At 39.2% G+C, this 15,051-nt stretch overlaps 1 protein-coding gene across 1 annotated transcript in view; it reads right to left on the bottom strand.

Moving 5' to 3' along the window:
- Positions 1-14,620, bottom strand: part of ZNF148 (zinc finger protein 148) — a 144,610-nt gene extending 129,990 nt beyond the window's left edge. Inside the window, exon 1 of the mRNA XM_014545259.1 lies at positions 14,323-14,620. The gene's annotated coding sequence lies outside the window, so the exon portion shown is untranslated. The remainder of the gene's footprint in view (positions 1-14,322) is intronic.
- Positions 14,621-15,051: the final 431 nt, after the last annotated feature.

The following is a 15,051-nucleotide window of genomic DNA, read 5'->3' on the forward strand; positions in this document are numbered from 1 at the left end:
GCCAGCCGACAAGCCGAGCGCCGGGCAAAATCCCGCCCGTGCGGCTGCGGATCGGGCGTGGGCTCTAGGAGCCCAGGGAACAGAAGGGCTCCCTATCTGCCTGGTTTCTTAAGAAATAAAATCATAATGCACAATTACCTCCTTTCCTTACTGAACTACTAATCAAAAGTAGAATCCAACACAACACTCCTTACAAGAAGAAATCTCTTTCAGTAACCTCTTACCTAAGCTTTCCTCTTAATCTTACTTCTCCACACCTTCATCTACTCATTTTAGTTTGCCCTTGCCTTCCAGTTTTTAACCTAAGAACTGCATTTTCCCAAAAGAATAATCTTTTCTAAACCATCTTTCCAATTTTACTCTTGAAACTTCTCTGTAACAAGTTTCCTCATAAATTCCTTCCATCTCCCATTTACCTATTCAAAACCTCTCCACAACTTTTATAATTGTTATCAGCTCCTACCAAATAATTCATAAATAACTTTCTCAAACACCGCTTTTGTCCATTCTCTCATTCCCTGACACTCTCCATTTAACACCTTAATTGCCCTCAAATTTTGTGAACTTACTTCAGAGAGGCCACCACAGTCACTGAAAAATCCATTTCCTAAGCATACCCCCAATTAATTTGATAATGATCTTTCCAAATATTCTCTACCAATTCATTTGAACCACTCATAACTCAAGACCACCATCCCATTTCCCTGAAGACTAATTATAGAACCTAATCAAATTAACACATTACCTCAATATTATATGTAACCATACATGCAAGTGTGTATGTGTTGACAAGCACACATCTACAGGACCCATACTAGCACACCTTTATCTCATCTTTTTTTATTTCTTTCATTGTCTCATTTCCAGGTACCCAACCCCTATTCTGTTAAGTCACTTATCTATGTTAAATTAATATAATTATCACTTAAATACTCTCCATTTCTACCATAATCATTCCCAACACCTTCCTTAAGATATCGTCATTAGTCTAACCCAAAGTTCACTCAAATATTCTGAATATACCCCCCTCCTCTCCAAGGCCCAGCTATGTTTGAAACTAGTCCTAAAAACAATTCTAGACGAAATCAGGTTACAGCAAAGTGACATCCCGTGAGTTGGGCAAAGTGACATCCCGTGGCCCTCTTAGGCTGTCAAAGCTCTGGATCCCTACAGGCCTTTCATTATTAAATTTGGAGGGTCAGAAAGTGCACTTTGCTCAGAGGTCGAAAGAGTTAGTCAATCATGTGAGGTATATAATGCAAATACAACGGGGATGAAGCATACAGCATTGGTATCTTCATGGTTTAAAGTGTCAGTTGCCAGGACCACAGCAAGGCACTGACAGAGAATCTCAAAAACCAGAGTTTGGTAAGTAAGCACTTGCAAGTCAAATCTTTGATAGTACAAGGGAAAAGTTGACAGAAGATGAAGGCTGACAGAAACGAATACTACTACAGAGCTGGACAAACAAAAGTTTGAGAGCAGAAACAAAAGCCAAAGAATATGAGATCTTGTCTCGGTCTTAAATATCATCAATGGAAGATGATGAAGTTTTCAAGCCCTTAAATATTCAAGATTTAAAAGCAAAACAAAACAAAAAAAAGCAGTGTTTCCGTTTTAGCCACATTTTGTTTTCAAAACTGCAAGACAGCTCCTTTTGAGATATTCAATAAATGATAAATAACTAGAAATAAGAAAGCATTTCTATAAAATTGTGTAACTGGGAGTCCCCCATAACCAAACAATAAATAAAATGAGAGCACAGAGTAAACCAGCCTTACAACACTAAGGAATATGAGATAAAGTCATTTAGACAAAAAAGAAAAAACTATAGAAGCTATTTTAGACCCGTTTGGGCACCTACTTCCTACCATCCACCCCATTCTTTCCACTTTTTACCTGAAACACTTTACATATACAAATTACCACCACACAATTTTTTGCAAACAAATTTGATGTAGTTTTGAGGCACTCAAGTAGAGATCAAAGATCTCAATGTCTCTATCATTTATGCTATTTCTTTTAAAGTGTTGCATGATATACTATCATTTTTATAACATCGTGGGTGGCAAGGACTGTCCTTATTTTGCATGGAGAAGAAATAGGCTCCTGGCATTAGTTATTTCCTAAGTATCATTGTTTTCTCCATCTTTTCTCTGCTACAAGCCACTCACGCTTCTCTTCATCTTACTCTTATTCCTGTTGAGGTCAACTCCAACCTCCTCATTCATTTCTGTATTATCCAATTACTAGCTTTATCAGCTTGTCCATGTTCTTTGTCAACAAATTACTCCATGTTTTTTGCCTTTCATACTAGTACACCTTTACCTCATCTTTTTTTCCCCACTGTCTCATTTCTAATCTACAAATCTCTCAGTTGAGTTTATACCAGTATATTACATATGAATGGTTATGATTTTGAAGTATAATTTATTAATAAAGAAATTTAAAGAACTAGTGAATGTAATAAATCCATCTATCTCCATCCCAATGCCACTGCAATTGGGATCACTATCATCTCTTGCCTGGACTGTTGTGACTACCTCCTCATTTTATCTCAAACTTGGCTTTTCCTGGAAAACCTGCTCTTCTCACGGCTTAGATATACATTCTCCTACTCCTTCAGTTTGTTAAAGGAACAACTGCTTCCCCAGGGACACTCCCACTGTTTTCTATCACTAAAAAATCTCCTTGCAATTCACATTACTCACTTAAACCATTCCATCTACAACATCACCAAGCTCCACAATACCCTCCCACCTTCCTTCCCCAAAGATTTCAATTCTACTTTGTCCCAGATTCAGCCATTATTCTCAGTGACTTCAAAAACAATGCTGAAGAACTTTCTACACCAAGCATGTCAAAGGCTTAACATGGGCATCCAAATAAACAAGGTTTAAGTTTATGTGGGCCGCAAAAAGCTTCAATAGAAACGTGGGTTTATTTTGATAGAGACATGCTGAATACAAAGGGCTGAAATAAATGAGTAATTGTTAACATAAAATAATAGAACATTTTAATAAAAATTAATATTTTTCTTAAACATTAACTTACCAGACACTGAATAAACTGCACAAATTAATAAGCATAACGCAAATAAACCTATTTTTCTTGTTCTCCAAAAGCGAAATATTTCCTGTTGCGCACACCAAACAAGTCAGTCCAAGACTAATGACGTGGCAATCAGCTGCTAAAATATTCGCTACTAGTATTAGTGGGGAGAAATGGTGCAACTGTGTGAAAGGCGCATAAGGAAAATGAATGCAACACGATTATAGTAATCAGTCATTAGTGAACGTTGTAGTTCATTACTAATAATTATGTATAACAGGATACTGTAAAAATTAAGTTACGAAATTTTTATTACAACGTTCCTTACATACCGTTACATTGGCTGGGTCGCAAAAATATTCGTTGTGGGTGCGGGTCGCAAGTTTCACATTCTTGTTCTACACCCTTACCTTCCTCAAATCCTAAAACCTTCATCTGTACCTCACCCACGCATATGTATACTGAAAAGAGGGCATCAATTGGAAGTACTGTACCACTAGGATTATAACTTCAGAAGACCTTTCTTTTTTTAACCACTACTTTTTTCTAGTTCTATGCCTGCTCTTCACCTCCTTTTAGCTGCACTTGTCTTTCTACACAATTTAAACCTGTCCATCAGCCATTTTAATACTGCCCTCTCCAGAATATCATGACCTTCCATTATATTTGCCATGTATCTCCCCAATAATAGACAATCTTCACCGTCTATTTTCTCCACACCCACCCACACACTGGTGTTAAGCACCCCCAGAGAGCTATGAAATCTTTTACAACTCTCATCTCATTGATTATGCCAACTTATTTTTGTGTGTGTTTTTGTTAATCCTCACCTGAGGGTATATTTTTTTCCATTGCTTTTTCATAGAGAGTGGAAGGGAAGGATGGGAGAGAGAGAGACAGAGAAAAACATCCATGTGAGAGAGACAGGTCAATTGGTTTGCCCCCCCACCCCTAGCGCACCCTGACCAGGGGTGGGGAGCAAACCCGCAATCCAGGTTATGTACTCTGGACCAAGAATCAAACCCATGAACCTTTGGTGCTCAGGCCGACATTCTAACTGAGCCACACCAGCCAGGACTTCAAATCATTTTTTTTTTATTTAAATACTTAATCCCATTAAAGACTCAATCTATTTCATGGAATTCCCTCAAACCACACTTTCTCCACCTGTAATCAAATCCTCTTCACAGCTCCTAAAATTCTGTATCTTCATCTACTTGTTACTTCTTGCCTCCAGTTTTGAAAAAAGAATTGTTCCTACTTCTTAAAATGAACTTAATACAATTCCTACAGTCAATTCTTCCATATTAACCCAATCCATTCAGTCTTTTACTCTGGCCTCTGAACTGTTCTCTTGAAGACACGCCCCCTCCCCCTCCAAAAAAAAAATTCCATGTACCAAATCCTATGAAGCACCACACCAGTCCTTATCCTCTCTTTGGCAATGACACCTGAACAACTACCTTTGGTTTTTGTCACTGTTCCATATGTTCTTCTCTGGTCTCTCTAGTTCAGTGATGGCGAACCTTTTGAGCTCGGCATGTCAGCATTTTGAAAAACCCTAACTTAACTCTGGTGCCCTGTCACATATAGAAATTTTTTGATATTTGCAACCATAGTAAAACAAAGACTTATATTTTTGATATTTATTTGATGTTTATTTTATATATTTAAATGCCATTTAACAAAGAAAAATCAACCAAAAAAATGAGTTCGCCTGTCACACCGCTGAGGTGACACGTGTGTCATAGGTTCGCCATCACTGCTCTAGTTGCTTCTTCTGTCTAGAATGAGCCCAAACTGTGGATGTGGATATTTTCCCAAGTTCAGTCCTGGAGCTTTCTCTAATTCTCTCCTCCTCACAGTCTCATCTCTAACCAATTGCTGCTACATTTCCATTCTTCATATAATTCTCTTCCCAGAGCTCCCAAAATAATCGTTAAACCATCACCCTCTACTAATCTAATTTATTCCTGAGCAATTAGAATATAATGGTTTCTTTCTAACTAGATTCTTCAATTATTGCTTCAAGTAACATTTCAATTATCAGTCCAAATAATTTCATAGCCATCAGCCCCCTACCAAATCCAGAATTAGTAGCTTCAACTATCAACTCTATATACGTATTCCCAAATCTCTATTGGATCTCTTTCCTCAACTGAGTCCAGTATTTTTAATTCTAGCTAGATTCCCATTGGATACTTCCACTGGTGTCTCACACACTGGTCAATGTGTCTTAAAACTAAAGTAGCCTTTCTTTCGCACCAAAATAGTTCTGCTAACTGATCCAATAATTTCTGTTACTGGCACCACCATTCTCACAGTCATCCATGTTAAAAGCCCTAGAATTTAACATAACTTTTCTTGTCCACTTTTTCTCCAGTTTCCCAAAAACCCATTCGTTGTTCAATTCTTTCTTTGAAGTACTTCTTATATCTATCCCTTTCCTTTTTTTTTTTTAATATATTTCTTTATTGATTTCAGAGAGGGAGAAAGAGAGAGAGATAGAAACATCAATGATGAGAGAGAATCATTGATTGGCTGCCTCCTGCACACCCCCTACTGGGGAACGAGTCCGCAACCCAGGCATGTGCCCTCGGCCGGAATCGAACCTGGGACCCTTCAGTCCGCAGGCTGACGCTCTATCCACTGAGCCAAGCCTGCTAAGGCAATCCCTTTCCTTTATTCCCACCATCACCATTCCAATTTAGACTCTCAATACTTCACACTTTTGTCATAGCCTTCTAACTCTGTCTCCTAGTCACTAGGTTTTCTCCATTGCAAAACAAAAACAGGTCACCACATTACTATTCTTGAACCCACCTTATTTCCCCACTCAAAAATCAGCAAAGAGGGACATCTTTAATACCCTCAACAATAAAGATTTTAAAAAATAAACAAAAAACCAGCAATAGTCCCCCATTGCATACTGAGTCGTTAAAACTCCTTAGACTTCCAAAAAATAGAAATTACTCAGTTGTCCAACAATTATGGAACGGGTAAATGCACTATGGTATCTATATATATAAAAGGCTAATATGCAAAGTGTCCCCTCAGGAGACCGTGAGTTCGATCACTCGCTATGACGTGCGCTGACCATCAGGGGGCGGTGCAGAAAGAAGGCAGGCCCTGGCCGGCAAGAAGGCCCCAATCAGCCCTGATCGCTGGCCAGGCCTAGGGACCCTACCCGTGCACAAATTTTGTGCACCGGGCCTCTAGTATTCACATAATGGAATCCAATAGAACAATGAAAAAGAATGAACTACTGCTATATACACCCTAGATGAATCTCACAGACATGTTGAGCACAAGAAACCTCTACAGAGACGTATGATTCCACTTATATGAAATGCAAAAAATCACAAGGCTCCTCTGTTATCATAGAGGTAATAATAGTTACTTTTGGTTGGAGGAGATATCAACTTAAGGCTTCTAACATGTGGAAATGTTATATATATTGAACTCAGCAGTGGTTACACATCATTGTATACCTAAAAAAATTCATTAACCTATACCGTTGAGATCTGAGTACTTTAAGTTATATCTCAAAAATATTTTTATAGCCAATTTAGTCTGAATTTTTAGATGTTTCAACTACTTTACAGTTTATTTCCCTCCATTCATCAACATGAGCCCTAAATTCCAGCTAATTTAGGCCACCAATCTCTAAACATATCCAGAACTTTGTTGTCACTCATATCACTCCCTCTTCTTAGAATGCCAACTCTCACCATCTTGCCTACTACAACCCTATTTATCCTTCAAGGTCTAAGCTACATACTAATTCCTCCACAAAACTGAACCTGCCACAGTACCTCTGTCATAGACAAGACGTGTACACATTTTTGTCCCTGGATAAACTCCTAAAGAACATGAACTGCATCATATATAAATACTAGAAGCTGGTGCACAAATTCATTCACCAGTAGGGTCCCTCGGCCTGGCCTGCGGGTTCAGGTTGAAACTGGCTCTGCGACATCCCTCAAGGGGTCCTGAATTGCGAGAGGGCGCAGGCCAGGTCGAGGGACCCCACCGGTGCACAATCGGGGCCGGGAGAGACACGGGAGGTTGGCCAGCTGGGGAGGGACCGCAGGAGGGCTCCAGGGCGTGTCCAGCCTGTCTTGCTCAGTCACGATTAGCCTGACCCCAGCAGCAAGCTAACCTACTGGTCAGAGTGTCTGCCCCCTGGTGGTCAGTGCACATCATAGCGACTCGTCAACCAGTCAACTGACCCCTGGTGGTCAATGCACGGCATAGCAAGCGGTTGAGCGGCCTTAGCATATCATTAGCATATTACGCTTTGATTGGTTGAACGGACACCAGACGACCGGACACTTAGCATATTAGGCTTTTATTATATAGGATGTATCCTTCACACTGCCTGCCATAGAATCTTGCGCACAGTAAGCATACAAAAATATTCCCTGAATGGATAAATTCTGCAGTCCATCCAAAGCACCCTTCAATCTATCCCTACCTTCTCAAACCCACCCATCACTGTCTCCACTCACAATTTATTCCTCAGTTTACATATTTAATTATTCAGCAAATAATTGAAACTGTAACTACTTACTCTAATGCACCCCACTAAACTACCCAAAAGTTCAATCCAATTTTAGCTGCTGCCTTTTGAATCTTTCCACAACTCTAAATTTCCAGTCATCTTCCCCTTTTCTCTCCAATCACATCCCACCTCATTTCTAATCCTGTAGCTGTCAAACTAATTCAAGTCCCTCTTAGTTTCTCCAGTAGCCTCCTGACTAAGCTTCTCACCTCCAATCTTACTATACCACCACACTGCCCCCAATCTATCCTGTATTGTCAGATATTGTCAGATTAAGTCATCTAATATACAGTCCTTGATTCAATTCCCAAAAAAGTTCAATATCTATACTTTATATGTTAACATACTTTAATCCTCAAACCCTGCCAGAAGGTATAATGATTATCAATTTCCTGATGAGAAAACTGAGTCTCAGAAAAGCAATCTTTCCATACCCACAGCATGGGTAAACAGAAGGGCCAATACTAAAACCCAGCTTCTGTTTGCTTACTAAGAACAACACTACATCATATCAAATACAAACTAGCTTAGCTTTCAAGGCCATCCACTTTCTACCCAACCCCCAAATAACTCTCTTTCTACCTTATATATTATGCCCTGTTCATGAACTCTATGTTCCAAACTACAGGTGATCAATTATTTAGTTAGTACTGAAATCAGTTTAATGAGTGACAGCCATCTTTTATCTTCTTAGTCAAACAGAATAGAAAACATCTGAGTACATCCAACATGGTAAGTACTGTTATTCTTATTGAACCATTTTGTTTTATACATACACACAAACATTCATACATGCATATATTTGGTGAAGGTGTAACATGTATTTCTTATTGTAGGCCATAGTAAAAAAAAAAAAAAAATTAACTCTCACTATTCTCCATACATCCTTGGCTCCTCACCTCCAAACCTTTGATTTTGCTAATCCCTCATGTTGGAATGCTCTCTTTCCAGTAATTTCTGCCACTCAGGATCCTATTATCCCTTCCAAGACTAGCTAAAATACCACTTCCATGCCACTAAATGCAGTCCCAGCTTTTCCCTTACTCAAATACTTTATTTTACTCTTTTACTTCAGTAATATTCAGTATTTTTCTTATAACACATTTGTGATCATAGTGTAGTTATTTGTGCAGAAGTCCAGCTCCCTATTAGAATATAAATCCCAAAGGATTTATTCCTGACTGCATCCAACAATGCTTTTGCATATAAGAAACACGCACAGTCTACGGACTACAGAAAACTCATTCAGCCCTAGCCCGTTTGCTCAGTGGATAAAACATCGGCCCAGGGACTGAAGGTCCCAGGTTCGATTCCCATCAAGGGCACGTACCTTGGTTGCAGGTTCCCCCGCCCAGGATGGGGTGCGTGCAGGAGGCAACCAACTGATATGTCTCTCTCACATCAATGTTTCTCTCTGTCTCTCCCTCTCCCTTCCACTCTCTCTAAAAATCAATGGAAAAATATCCTTGAGTGAGGATTAACACACAGGAAAACAAAACTCATCCAATCATTTTCTGAAACCTCAGTTATAAATCTACATAATTTCTACTACATTCTGACTTCTTTATCCTTCAAACAGTCTTACTATCTTCCTCCCCAAAACAGGCATTTCAAACAATCCTCTTTCCCTTCAATCTTCTCTTGCTTTCCTCTAAACATAACCTGTTATATGTTAATCATTTTCTTCTTTCAGAATCATACTTTCTATCAGATAACACCTCTCTTTCTCCATCTACTTATCTTTCACTTTATTACTAGTTTTCTAACATCCATAATAATAGGCCTTATAGTCTTCAAACAGATTTTTCTTTCATTTTCTCTTCAGTAGACTTTTCAATCCATGTACACACGGGTAGGCAAAAGTAGGTTAACAGTTGTGAGACTGCAAAACAGTTTATTCTTGTATTATTTATCTTATTGTTATTGTTTCATATCCTTACTTATGATTTATCTTTTAGGTAATGACAGCTGGTAATTTACTTTTGGCCACCCCTGTATATTTGTCAGCCCCAATAAATAAATTGAAATAAACAGAAAACATATAGATAATTTAGAGCTCCTAATTTATCTCAGATTCTTTCTCATTCATTCATTTATTCATGGAGCATGTGTCTACTGGACATATGCCCTCAATTCTATCTATTCTCTGTAATTCAGAAAGCAGGCTTGAAAAAAGCATTCAGGAAAATGCTAGAATAACAGAGCCAAGCTGACTCAGGCTCTTCACTCACAGAAAGCAAGCAATTTGTGGGGTACAGGCTCAAAAAAGGAAAAGCTAACAGTTACACTAGACATAGATGGAAATAGGCGCGCACACACACACACACACACACACACACACACCAGTTGTCCCAGAGTGCTCAAAATCTATCCAGCAAAGGTGAATTTGAAAAGGAACAAATCAGTAGGAGTAGCTAAAATGAAACAGGCAGAAAGCATTCAGACAAAAATAGATCAGGACTCTAGGTTCATTCTAGGCTGCAATAGAAATTTGGAGCAATTTAGTTCCTTTCCTGAGATCCCTAAGGAATTCTTTCAAATATCTAGCTGAAATATGGTATATTGAAATCATTTCCCCAAACCTTAGCCAGTATTTATTTCTCCATTCTCTGAACTCCTAAAGCACTTACTGTCTGTAAAACTCATCTGGGAACTTAATCATAAACTACCTTGTTCACAGTAATGAAACTATTAACAAACATACCCAAAATTTATTTACATATTAAAATCAGTGTAGTCCTCTTTAAACTATTTAACTTAGGAGGTTATTTACACATTTATTCACTGCATTCAATCATCTGATGCATTTAAGCAATATCATCTAGTGCCTAACTACATGTGTACTGTCACCATTGTTTAAAATATTTCCGACTTCCCCTTTAGGAGTGTTTTCCAAAGTCAGTTAAATAAGTCAACCAAAAAAATCACTGCCATTTCTGTGACTCAGTGACTTTAAACCAAAACTACTCTTTATTCACTCCACTTGATATCAACAGATCTTCAGCATTTCTAAAAATCTTTAAAACTGAAAAGATTTGTCACTACTAAAACTATTTAGAATAACATTATGCCTGTATTATTTGTCATTGTGACATCCTGAAGGGATTATGAACTCCTAGAAGATAGGCACCATGTTTTACTCACCTTTATAGGCTCCCTCCCCCAACAGCACACAATAAGTAGTCAATAAATAGGTAAATTGTATAGAATGTGCTAAGAGGCTCAGAAGGCAATTCAGAAAAAGTGTTCCAAAAAAGCTCTGAACACTACTCTGAAAATGACTACCAATATAAAAAATTCTCATCAAAGGTATACTTCTAATATTTGTTTTTTAAAAATCAATTTTCTGAAATCTTGCACTGTTCCTGAATTAATTCCAACTGTCTTTCCCTAAAAGAATATAAGTATTATAAATTCCTTGAGGGAAGAAATTTCATCTAACATATTTTTATTATCTTAAAAATTACTTAAATAAAATCAGATTCTTAAAACAGCTAAAAATCTCTAAGCAGTAATTTAGGCCTGAGGTAAGAAAATTTCAAATTAAACCAGCCCCAGACTCCAGACCAGATTTACTCAGATTAAACTAGTCTGAAATTAGACTAGAACCTTTGGTCCCATCCCTTCAATGTTTTGGCAGAATTGTTACAGTTCCATTCTAATCCATTCTGTCTTCTCCCCTTAAATCTAAAGGCTTTCCCTAGTAAGATATCCCTTCTCTCTCTCTCTCTCTCTCTCTCTCTCTCTCTCTCTCTCTCTCTCTCTCTCTCTCACACACACACACACATCACCACCACACATACATTTTGTCTGCAATACCACCATATTGCTCAGCAATTTTACACATTTCCACTATATCACTAAAGCAGTGAACACTATTTATCAGTCATTCAACAGGTATTTTATTAAGCACTAAGAAGCAAACTGTTGTGAGAGTCCCCAGAAATTAAAGTAAATATCAGCTCTAGAGAGGTTACAATCAAGCCACCATTTCCCAAACAAAGAGAATAATTCCATAAACAAAGACAAAATTTAGCACTATATAATCTACATGTGAATACTGTTTTTATTCAGAACAAGAGAGATCTCAAGAGGTGGGGTTAAACAAGACTTCCTAAAACGGGAGTAAGATCTTTCTATTCTCCCAATCTCAGTCACGCTGACTTGGTAATGTTGCACCTCATACACAAATTCCAAAAACCAGTACTTTAAGAATCTATCCTAATATACAAGCAACATACCATTTTCCACCATATTAACAACATGTTCGTGGCTTAAGTATGCTAATTTCCTTATAACTTCCACAAATCTCAGTCTAACCATTGTAATTTAAATCTCCCTCACATCAACTATATCCAAATGTCCTCAGAATTCTTTACCTTTTCTATACTCTCCCACAACATTAGCACCCCCTCCTTCATACCCGGCCCCTCATCCTCCTCCCTTTTTTCACATTTCCCCATCCCTCCATCCATAAAAATGAAACACATATCCACACCAGTCCTTCCTTCCTGAAAAAGTAAGAATTGCTGTAAAAGCCTGGAAAGAACAATTAAGAGTCATCTTAATCCATTCCCAGATTCTCCACACTCAAAATCCCCATAAGACCCAAAGAATACTCCTTCGAAGTTGACCTGGTAACTAATTCCAAGATGAACTATCTTTGCCAAACAACTCCTTGTCTCTAACCAGCAACCCTTATGCTGCAAAGATGCTGTTTCTGCAACCAACTCTTTCTCACAGGTCCATCCATCAAACCTCCCTGTATCAACTCACCCAGTATGTCCAGTCTAATTTTAAATGCTTTCTCTTTAAGCATATTAAAGGTATAAAAACATAGAATAAAAAAGTTTAAATAGTAACTATCAAAGGTTGGAAAGGAGAAGCAGGAAGGGGATTAATGCTGTGACACAAATCCTTTCCATTCATAGTAAGAAGTCTTTTCACTACTTCATAATGTCATTTTAATCAATCAAGAAATAATAGTACATGGGAATTATTTTTGGACCTGTGAAAAGCATGATATAAACTACCAAAATTAATGCTTACAAGTAGTAGACTGGAAAGTGGAACTGCAACTGAACAAGTGAGACAGGACTATTGCTTTTTTTTTTTAATTCTTTATTAGTTAAGGTATTACAAATGTGTCCTTATCCCCCCCCATTAACCCCCCCTATTGCTTTTCATTATAAGCTCCCTCAGTATAATTTTATTTTTAAATTATGTACATGTATAATTCCAAATACTTCAAAAAGGGGAGAAAAATAATCATGACATATTACTATATTTAAGTCCGTAAACTTACAAAAATTTTTTTAAATGATAACACAGGAGGGGAAAATAAACAGACCCTCTCATACTATGATGACAGTAAAAATGTAAAATATCGAAGCATCCTACAGAAATATATTATGTACTGACAGTTTTCCAAATTTTAAAAAATAATCTAGATTTCTGTAAGAAAATTTAATAAAAGCCTCTCTCCGCTATAATGCTAAATTATCATCCTCCTTTAGGGACACAGTAGTTGTTAAATGAATGATTGAATTTTTCCATCCCTCTCCCAAATTTCTTTCTATCTTCCCCATTAATCCCTCCACCCTCTACTTCCATAAAAGGATTTTTCATACTATCCTCTGCTCAGCTGAATTAATATTATAATGTAGTGTCTATACAAATCTTTCTTAACAACCAATTTTCAGGTGAATAAAGCTTTAAGAGTATGGTTCTAGCCCAGCCGGCATGTGTCAGTGGTTGAGGTCAACCTTTGAACCAGGAGGTTAGGGTTCAATTCCTGGTCAGGGCACATGCCTGGGTTGTGGGTTCGATCCCATGTGGGGTGTGCAGGAGGCACCCAATCAATCAATGATTCTCTCTCACCATTGATGTTTCTCTCTTTCTCTCCCTCCCTTCTCCCTTCCTCTCTGAAATCAATAAAAATGTATTTTAAAAAAAAAAAGTATGGTTCTAGCTGAGAGGTCCCCTCTTAAAATCTGGTGTGGTGTGAATTCAGCAAATTCATTAGGTCTTGGTTCATTTCCTGATATAAAAATGCTAATACTCCCTCCAACCTGGATTTAGAATCATCCAGTCTCTTCAGGTTCCCCTAGACCTCAAGGCAACCAGCCCTGACCTTGCAACTTAAGACCCAAACAGATATTCTAGATCCTCCATTCTGCTGGCCCACACTCTGTAGGCTGATGCATTTTCTTCAATAACACCATGCCTTAGTAAGAGTATACATTCAGGAACTGTAAATGGTAAAAGTTCTCCCATCTGCCTCAGAGTTATGGAACCAATCCAGTCAATTATACTAATCGGAGCTACAAATGGAGCCTCCCAAGGGCCACCACGCATGGAATCCCCCCACCATTACTTATAACCTTGTGGACTGCAATCCAGGCTGAATAATATGGCACCACTTCTCCTGGAACAGTTAAGCTGGGCCGAAAACCGCCAAGTCAAGTAATTTCCATTCCAGCATTTGCCGGAATCGTGTTCGCCCGGCCTCTGGTAAGTGATCACACTTCAAATTTGCTCAAATATAAACTCCATGACCTAGAGCGTACCTGTGGGCCAGGTGTTTGCTGAAGATCTGTTTCAGAGATTCTCACATTCACTGGTGCGTGTCTAAAATGTCTCAGGCCCAACTACAGACTAAGGTTTAATTCTCAGTGACCCCAACCGCTGCCGGGAGCCACACTTACCAGATGTCATCTAACGAAGAGCCCAAACAGGTTCGGAACTGGGCCACCCGGGCCCATCTGGAATCACGCCTCAGTCCCTGGCCCAACATTTATTAATTCTACTATAGCTGTCTATTCTATCACGCGTCCTCTTCATATTCTCTAATTTTAGCACTCCCTCTTGCTTCAAACGCTATTCTTTCTATTCACGGAAACTCCTTCTACTCCCTCTTTCCTTTCCTTAGAAATGCTTCGGTTTTTTTCCATCACGAAATACCGACTCTATCTGCACAATGAACACCACCACCACCACCACCACCCCACCAACCCCCCCACCCCACCCTCAAGACTTCTCCACAGCCATCGCCTGCATTCCTCCACCTATTCTTCGCCCCCGCCTCTCGCCCTGCACACACTGCCATTAGGTTTCCTGCAAGGATTCCCTTTTCTCCAACCCCTGCCCTTCCCTGCCCCCGAAGAACACTCGGGCAGCCGCCGTGACTGAGGCCTGCGGTGCATAAAGCACTGCACCAGGCACGGTGCACACAGACCCCGTGTCTCCCTCGCCTTCCCGCTCCCCCGCCGAGCACCCTCCGGCCTCCCCGTGCAAACACTCCACCTTCTTCCCTACCTCCGACACCCGCCTCGGGCCCCGGAGGCCGCCTCCTCGCCTCTGCCACCCTCGTCATTATCCTTCCTCAACCCCCCGACCCACCATCCGCGCCCTGCTTCCTCCCGTCCCCCAGCCCG

This window comes from Myotis brandtii, unplaced genomic scaffold (genome assembly GCF_000412655.1).
Source record: "Myotis brandtii unplaced genomic scaffold, ASM41265v1 scaffold4, whole genome shotgun sequence".
NCBI lineage: Eukaryota > Metazoa > Chordata > Mammalia > Chiroptera > Vespertilionidae > Myotis > Myotis brandtii.